The sequence below is a fragment of the Maylandia zebra genome, linkage group LG5 (assembly GCF_041146795.1).
Source record: "Maylandia zebra isolate NMK-2024a linkage group LG5, Mzebra_GT3a, whole genome shotgun sequence".
Lineage (NCBI taxonomy): Eukaryota > Metazoa > Chordata > Actinopteri > Cichliformes > Cichlidae > Maylandia > Maylandia zebra.
The window spans coordinates 8,464,722-8,474,521 of record NC_135171.1 but is presented as its reverse complement, the minus strand read 5'-3'; positions in this window follow the sequence as shown (position 1 = coordinate 8,474,521).

Here is a 9,800-nt window from a genome sequence, read left to right as displayed (position 1 = left end):
CCTGTCCCCCACACAGTTACGGTCTGACTTGCACTGACTGTAATCCCTCTCAGACAGACTGGTGAAGGTTTGCAAGTTGGCTGCCAAGCGCCAATGTCATTTTGCAATTAAATTGCTGACATGCAGCAACTACATCACTATTGTGGAGGAATTCATAACTGCATGAAACAACATGTATCTGTTTCAGAGTCATGAGATTCTGGTTGAATTGTGAACGTAAATACTTAATATGAATTTCTGTGTAACAAACAACAGATGGCAACATGTTTGCAATTTTCACTACGTTGCCACAGTTGATTGTTGCATTATCACCAGCAGATTGCATTTAATTGCCAACCTGACCCCATTAATCATAGTCTGATAGCAGACTGAATCTGTCCTATTGCCTTTTTACCTCTGTGTAGATGCACCAAAGTTGCTTTGAACACAACTATAAAGGATCTCCAGGCAGTCCTTCATTTCTGTCATGGAGTTTTTCCTTAGTAATATAGTCCTGCTAATATTCTTTGTTACCTCTTCAGTGGCCCTTGTATATATTTAAGTTGACTGAGGGGGTAGGGACAAATAAGTATATACTTCTGCCTTCTCCTTTTCAAACAAATAATGGAAAGATATTTTGTAATGATTGTGAAGGTACATGTTTGAAATGTTTGAAATAAAAATGAACTGAACTGAAAGTTTGCCACTTGTGCTTTGCTTTTTAGGTATCTTTTGTATTGAGTTAGTCCTTAGTTTTCTATTGGTGGGAGTTGTTGCTTTAATTTAAAAGTACAGAAACTTTGTTTATTTTGTTATGATTTATTTTCTAGTTTTGTTTGTCAGATTTCCTTCTGTATTAATTCTTATCCAGTCCGTAGTTTTCTGATGACTTTGAGGTTTTATCTCATTAGTTCCCTTTGCATTTTCATTTTATTCCTTCAGTCTCGTCTCTGTGTTTATCTCTCGTCTTTGCCGACCTCTGTCCTCCCCGGGTTAAGCCAATCTTGTTTATTCCTTCGTATTTCCTGTTATATTTTGTTTGTTTGTTCTGTATCTTGACTTCCCCCTGCTCCTTATCTAGATAGTTTTTAGCTGTGTGTAGTCCCCCAGCTGTTTCTTCTCTCTCATCAACTCATATGCAGATATATTGTCTCAGTCTTCTGTTCCCTAGTTCTGTTTTCCCTGTGATTCCTGGACATGTATTACTAGTCTTCTCTTGATATTTGCATTCCCTAATATTCCTGGACATCTCAGCAATAAATGCTCGCCTTGAGTTTGACTTTGTTCTTCTGTGTCCTCTTGGGTATGCAAAATAAAAATCTCCACATTTCTCCAACTGTCTTTGAAACAACTGTTTCTAAGACAGTGACTGCATGTTGTATGAGGTTCCAATGATTTTGGTTGTGCCATGGTCTTCAAGCTACATTTTTCCTAGCATGATTGTAATATAAATGTCAACATAAAACTGCCCTGGTCCTTTCATTTGATTACTAACATTCTTTTGAAACACCTTATCCCTGAGACACATCAAAGACTGCAAGCTAGCCTTTGTTAAAACAGCCAGATGATTGAGCAAAAACCAACTGAGGCCATGAGGAAGCTAACCAAATGCGGGCCCCTCTCAGATTTAACCATGATCTTTATAATTAGGAAAAAAAACAATTAACCTGCTTAACATGAGGAAGAAGAGACGTCTGAATGGGTTAAAGTGATCGGAACCTTCAGTTAATGAGTATTTAAAGCTGACTGACAGATTATTCCATAATAGGGCGTGAGTAAATCCTCCATGAGCTGCAACCTGACATCACTTCTAACAATAGCATGGAGATACCTCACCTGAAATAAAAAAAATTACATCCCATACCTCACTCACATGCTCAACTCATTTATTTTTGTCTTCTCATTTCTTGATTCATTCATGGTTCATGTGTTGCATTCATTGAACTTCAGCATTGAGCTAGCAATACTAAAGAGGAGCAAGCATAAACAGTGTAAAACAGAGACGTGGGCCGTAAGTTCAAATGCAACTTTTCAATCAGCTCATCAAATATCACCAAACACAAAGAGTTACTGTGGTTTGTGTCTTAGCAGCTAAATGTACAGCTGCTGTGTTTCTCAGAGACACAAAAGCTGTTAGAGTGTGATACCATTGGAGATGGAGAAAGATGTAGAGATTACAGGAGAGGAAGATGAGATATTATTTTCAAAGGTAAGAACTTCGTGGAAAGTGAAATCTTCTGAACTGGAAATGTTTATTTTACCTTCAAATTAGATATTGGATGCTGATTACATTCACTCACTGAGTGTTAGATTAGAAATTAGCTGAATAAGTCATGTAACATGTGCTTATATCTTGTTAAATTCAGTTGATTCGGTCCACAAATATCAGTGAATCTCAGAGCAGAGCTCTGACATAAGCCAGAGGATTATAGTTTGTTTAGAAAAGTCTGCTGGATTTATTTCTGAGTGAGTCCTTTGCCCTTTTTTTTAACATTATATATGATCTTGAGATCCCCCACTTCCCAAATCCTACTTTAACTTACTTTAGCCAGGCTACATGTATCTATAAAGGCATGAGTGAAACAACTGATGACCTTGCTTGGTACTTTTTTGTATTTCTTTTGAAATCTCCTCCCCTGTGGAACTAATAAAGGATTATCTTTTCTCTTGTTAGTTTGCAATGTTAGAGTAGTTGTAATGAGGTGGACTGCTTGCCAATACATTTGTTGATCAACAAAGATACATAGGGTCATGGATACAAAAAAATACATTAAATGAAAAAACAAGAAATGGCATGCCATCTATCATTCACACACGTCCATAATCGGGATGAACAGATGCTTTGGAGAGCAGCTTGGGGTTACTATCTCGCTGAAGGATTTTTGGCACACCAACGATTGAACCACCAACCTTCCTGTTTAGCAGATGACCTGCTCTACCTCCACAGCCACCCCCCAGACCCAGTGACATACCTGACAAACCAATACATAATCAATGGCATGTGTTCAAAAGCAGAAGTGTACCACAACAGAATCAGCCATGTCAATGGAGTGTAAACCTTCCTGTATCAATTACTGAGCAGGACAATGATTAATTCATCTAAACCTATAGAAACACCACGAAAAAGGTTGTCATGTAACTGAAAGAAATGCTGGTTAAAGTTCCAAATGAAGGTAGTTTGGCACTAAGCTATGACTGGACAATTTCTTTTTAGAGGTTTTCTTTAGGGGCATCGAGTCAGTGCATATTCCATCCATCCATCCATCCATCTTCATCCGCTTTATCCGGAGCCGGGTCGCGGGGGCAGCAGCCTAAGCAAAGAGGCCCAGACCTCCCTCTCCCCAGCCACCTCCTCCAGCTCATCCGGGGGAATACCAAGGCGTTCCCAGGCCAGCCGAGAGATATAATCTCTCCAGCGTGTCCTGGGTCTGCCCCGGGGCCTCCTCCCGGTGGGACATGCCTGGAACACCTCACCCAGGAGGCGCCCAGGGGGCATCCTTGTCAGATGCCCGAACCACCTCAGCTGGCTCCTTTCGATGTGGAGCAGCAGCTGCTCTACTCTGAGCCCCTCCCGGATGGCCGAACTTCTCACCCTATCTCTAAGGGAGAGGCCAGCCACCCTTCGGAGGAAGCTCATTTCCGCCGCTTGTATCCGCGATCTCGTTCTTTCGGTCACTACCCACAGCTCGTGGCCATAGGTGAGGGTAGGGACGTAGATCGACCAGTAAATTGAGAGCTTCGCTTTTACACTCAGCTCCCTCTTCACCACGACGGACCGGTGCAGCGTCCGCATTACTGCAGCCGCAGCCCCAATCCGTCTGTCGATCTCCGGCTCCCTTCTCCCATCACTCGCGAACAAGACCCCGAGATACTTGAACTCCTCCACTTGGGGCAGGAACTCATCCCCGACCCGGAGTGGGCACTCCACCCTTTTCCGGCTGAGAACCATGGCCTCAGATTTGGAGGTGCTGATCCTCATTCCCGCTGCTTCACACTCGGCTGCGAACCGTTCCAGTGCGAGCTGGAGGCCCTCACCCGATGAAGCCAACAGAACCACATCATCTGCAAAAATCAGAGATGAGATTCTGAGGCCACCGAAGCGAAAGCCCTCCGCCACTTGGCTGCGCCTAGAAATCCTGTCCATAAAAATTATGAACAGAACCGGAGACAAAGGGCAGCCCTGGCGGAGCCCATCACCCACCGGGAACGAGTCCGACTTATTGCCGGCAATGCGAACCAAGCTCTTGCAACGGTTGTATAGGGATTGAATGGCCCGTAGCAATGGGCCAGACACCCCATACTCCCGCAACACCTCCCACAGGACACCCCGAGGGACACGGTCGAATGCCTTCTCCAAGTCCACAAAACACATGTAGACTGGTTGGGCAAACTCCCATGCACCCTCAAATATCCTCGAGAGGATAAAGAGCTGGTCCAGTGTTCCGCGACCAGGACGAAAACCGCATTGTTCCTCCTGTATCCGAGGTTCGACTAGCGGACGAACTCTCCTTTCCAGCACCCTGGCATAGACTTTCCCAGGGAGGCTGAGGAGTGTGATCCCCCTGTAGTTGGAACACAGTGCATATTGGCTACCATAATGTTTTAATTATTTGTTTTGTTCTGGTGGATGTGTCTGAATACGACATTAGCCATGACCTGTAAATCAGGAGAAGAAGCTGTCAGTATAACACCCATGCTGCCATGGCGGCTTCATTCTTTCAAACTTGATGCAAAAACAGAAGTGACTGAAGCTATAGAAGGTGGTTAGAGTTTTAACAACAGCTAACCTTGACTGTGTTTTCAAGTGCGTCTCAGATTGTCCCCTTTAAGAAATTCGAAGTCAGTCTTTCAACTCTGTTGTGTTCATGCACTGTTGAGTTAAAATTGTAAATGGATGGATGGTAGCTTTCCTACTCTACTTAAGCATTCAGACTGCTTTGATGTGGAAGTGTGGAAACAAAAAGGATTCTACAGAGAAGATGTATCCTAATTTATTGCTCAGAGGCTTTAAATTGTTGAGAGCAGAATGCATTAAAGATTGGCATCACCCGGGTTTATCGACCTTTCTGGTTGTCTCTGTAGACAACAATGAGTAGGTTCAACCCAATACCATTACAATTTAAAGGCTGGCAAAATTTTATATCAGTGTTCATTTGCATCGTTAATCAACAATAAAGCAAAAAAACAAAACAAAAAACTGGTATAATGTGTTCTTATGTCCGCAACATGGCAAATTTGACAGACTTTCTAAGATTTTTTTTAATCCACTGTTAATGTTTGTGTTTCTCATGACAGAATTTGACACTGTTTTATTGGATTTTACTACACAAGCTGTGAGAATCCAAATTACATTAAAAATGGCAGTTTTTCGCAAAACAGATGTTAAACATCTAGAGTGAGGTTTTAACTAGCAGATTTCTTTAGTTGGATATAAAAGTGCTTCAATATTGGCTTCTTGATGGAAGAAATCATTTTGAGATTTTTAGGTTTTACAATAAGAATGAGGGCATCCATGTTCACAACTCTCAATTTAAAACCAACCAATGCCTCAACATATCTCGACAGAAAAACTCAAATGTTCGATTTTTGGAGGGAATTCTACTTAACACCCTTCTGTGAAGTTGACCGATGTGAGCTTCATATAACTGAGGGAGCAAAATAAATATTAATTATATATGAAATACGCACTGACTGTTAAATGTCTTTTTGTCAAAATCGCGCTCACCCTTGTCTTGAAAAAGCTGCAAATATGACTGATCAGAGTATTTGTCATGTCTCTAAATCATGAAAAGGCAAGACACAGTGACTATCACAACAGACAAAAGTAATGGGATGTCTGAACCCAGCATAAAATATCCAATGATTATGCTGTTTTCTATCATTTTGGTACCATTTTTCACTCTTATATCTTTTTTCATTTGATCTCTGTTGTGAAATAAATCCAACATAACCTTTGTTTACTTTCGTGCCATAATCATCTTATAAAAAGAACTTCTGTTTTCTTTCCACTGCTGGATATTTCATTTTGAAATATCCGTTGTGTAGATCAGGAATGCTGCCTTACCCTGCACTGGTGGATGCTGCTGTAATCCTCAGGATGCTGAGCAGAGCCCATCATGGGATTTCACGCCTCCTTCCCTCAGCTCCTCATTTCCTCACCTTCTCCTTCACTCACCCCCTCTCTCTATTCACGACTCCCCCGACCTTCCTACCCAGAGTGCTTCTTCCTCCCCATTTCCATTGGAAAGTAGCTGTGATGAGCTTTAGCTTGTTGAGGGTCAAGCTAATCACTAAAACAAGTAAACAAGTGGAAAGGTGAACAGAGAGCAGCGCAATCAATAGTGGGTCCTTGGTTGATTGGTGTGGTCATAATGAGTGCATGCACGCACAAACACACGTACACAAGGAGGTGATAGAGGTCAATGTGAACCAGACTATGAGGAGGTGGGATCAGCGTTAAATGGCGGTTGCTTGACACTAACAAACAAACCGGAATCTCTCAAAGTAGGTCTGCACCTCCTGTGACCTCAATTTTTCATTTCCCCAGCCGGCACACACATGCATGAGCACCGACCTGACTGCACACAGATGAGCATTTGTTACTCTTGCTGTTTTCCAGACACCCAACTTGAGCACACCTACACGCACACACAGTTATTAGCAGTTTCTCTCCATTAGGGAATACAGATGCTACTGCAGTGCATTTTGGCTACTTTACTTGATCAGTTAATGGCACTAATTTCCTAGAAAGAGTCTCCACCTGGCTTCCATGCCACTCCATCAGCGTCTGATTAAAAGCTGAGCGTCAACACCAGCGCTTTGGTGATCTGCAGCTCTCGTGTGTAAAACTCTGAATATTTGAAGAAGCATCTGAAACAGAAGGTTTGCCTCATTGCAGCAGCTTTTTAACACCAGACTCCTGGCAACCATTACAGTTATGGTTGGGGTACAAGTAATGCAGGCCTACATCCAAATGGATGGATGGTTGGATGAAAACAAGTGAGCAAGAAACTCTGATTCATTGTTCTTGGCCATTGATCAGCAACCTGTCATGGGCTAGGTTTAGGATTTGGCCACATGCTAAGTAAATATTGAAGTTATTACTTTCAAAATAAAGTGATGCTGCCACCTGCTGCCCTCCATTCAAATGGATGGCTGGATGGATGGATGAATCACGTGTTCATTCAAAAGGAAGCATTGGGGTACAAGTGATGCTGCCACCTGCTGCCCTCCATCCAAACCGATGGGTGGATTGATGGATAGATGGCTCACCCGTTCATTCAACAGAAACCTGTCAAGTGTTAGGGATGGGTTTTGGTTTACAGTTTGTTAAATTAAAAACCATACCCCTAACCCTAGATGGGCCATTGAGAGATTCAACAAGTTCAGAGATGTAAAACGGCTGAAAGGACGACCGTGAGAGATTCTTGTCACAGAGCGTTGCAGAAATGGGTGGGGGTGGCTCAGAGCCATAACTTCACCCTTTTTTAAATAAAGCCTCTGGTGTGTCTCACCTGCATACGAGGCTGCTTTTTCAAGGTCACCTCGCAACAAATCGGAGCATCATCATTACTTTTGTCGGCCCTCTGTCGTTCCCATAGCAACCCTGCTGAGCTGACAGATGAGAGGCGCGGGAGTGGGCCTCCCACATAGTTGGAAAAAGACACACAAACATGCACATGAAGGCATTAAGACAAATGCACATACGCAAGCCCACATGCCTGCATAATTACGTCTGGGGAAACATACGCTGCATTGTTTAAAATAAACCAGGCATCAGAGGCGAGGTGTTGGAGTGAGATTGCCGTACACAAATAGGCCATTACGGCAAAAGTGGAACACAAGGAGTCTCCTATGAAAAACAGAGCGTTCTCTCTCAGCTCCACTCTCTCCACCGCTCTCTCTGTGGGCAGGCCGTGTGCGCCTCGATGCTCGTTATCAGAACAAACAGAGATGAGGGTGGAAGAATGGGGGACACGCCATGTACCAGAGAGGGAGGATGAAAGAGTGAAAAACGAGCCAAAGTCAACACCAGGCATGAGGGAAACGCCGGGGAGTAGTTTCTATCGGCACCCACCTACTTCCAGAGGGAGCTTTACCATTTTAACGCATAAAAGGCATCGCCACAACACGCCAAACAGTCGGCCTATGAGAAAAAAAAAATTAATTTAACTTGATATCAGATGTACATTACCCTGAGGGGACTAAGAAATAAAAAGGAATGAGAGACCATCTGACAGCTGCAATAGGCTTGTAATGAATAAGGCATTGCATCAGAACTGGAAAGAGGGTGAAATCTCCTTCTTGTCAGCTTGCTGCAATACAAGGGATGTATCATTACCAACTCTGTCTTTTTATGTCCTTGGAAGTGTGAATCCACAGTGTAACGAGTGGTGAAACATCCCAATAAATCTAGCAGGCACAGAGCTGAGAGAATCAGCACAATAAAATCCAAATATCAGCTTTGTCCCCGGGCTGAGGGCTTAGGGAGGTTTTGGTGTTTAGAAAAGGCAATCATGATCGGATTTCTGCACACATGTACGTGTATTCAAAAAAGAATGTGTCTTTAAAGAATCAGAGTTTGGGCTTGCAACAAAGCGGAACAATGAATGCCATTTTTAATGCAAAACTGATATTATTTTCAGTTCTGAATGTGACACCATTGCAGAAGCTTCTTAAAGCTGTGTGCAGATTTAAATAGAGCCCTAAAATGCTAGTGTTTAGTAGGTTAGTTTCCTACTTCCCCATTTTAGCTTAGTGTTCAATGCCCTGTTAAACAGAACTAGTATAATGAAGCTTCTGACTAAGTTCAATAAGGAGGATCTATAACTCCTCAGCCCCCTTTCCTGGTTGTTCAGCTGTTAGTCTGTTCCTTGCAATCACTTCCACTTTCCCACGCTGTCGACCTCAGTGCTGACATCATTGCTCTGCTCCAATCATCATCTTGCTTATCTTTAAATCTCACTGGTCTTCTCTCATTCTGCCTTTCAGACTCGCATTCATGCAACCTCCCTCCTCAACATCTCTGCTACACCCTGGTCACTTGGAGCTCCATCCAAACCTCCATCTTCATCAGCACCAGCACCAGCCTCTAGACTCCCAGGGGTTCCATCCCAAATCCCATCACTGTTGAGATTCTGTTCTGCCATGATTGGTCATCGGAGTCTAATCACCAAACAGTTCAGCTCTATTCTGTGTGTTACTAAGTTATGTTCAGTTCTTCCAAGAAGTGTCCTGCATCATTATTTATGTCGACTGTATTTGGTTATAGAGACTTATAAAGTTCAAGTTTGGTAATTGTGCTAGATAAAAAGTGTTCACCAATTTTATGTATTCTGAAAGCAACATGAGAACAGGAGATCCTGACTCTGATGACACCCTGACTTTGTCTAAGCACCAGGAGTGTCGGCTAAATCGTGTTCAGTTGCTGCTAAAGTATTTTAGTCTGGGTCACCAGCTGGCAATGCTGGTCCTGCTGGAAATAGATGGAATTAAGTGCAACGTTTTCCAATTAATTCTCTGCTTTATGAAGCTCATATTACTCCTCACATTCAAAACTTTGCATCATGCAAATGAGAAAAGCAATCACCAAGTCATTTTATGCTGTGCTAATTCAATTCAATTCAGTTCAATTTTCTTTATATAGCGCCAAATCACAACAGTCGCCTCAATGAGGTGGTATTCTAATAAATATCTATGTAAATATATACAGTATGTGCTATATATGTTAAGATATAACATGAACACAAATACAATCAGTGTGTCTTTGTTTTGTCAAAGAAGAGGGTGTGGAGCAGTGTGCACCAACAGCCTTCAATTTG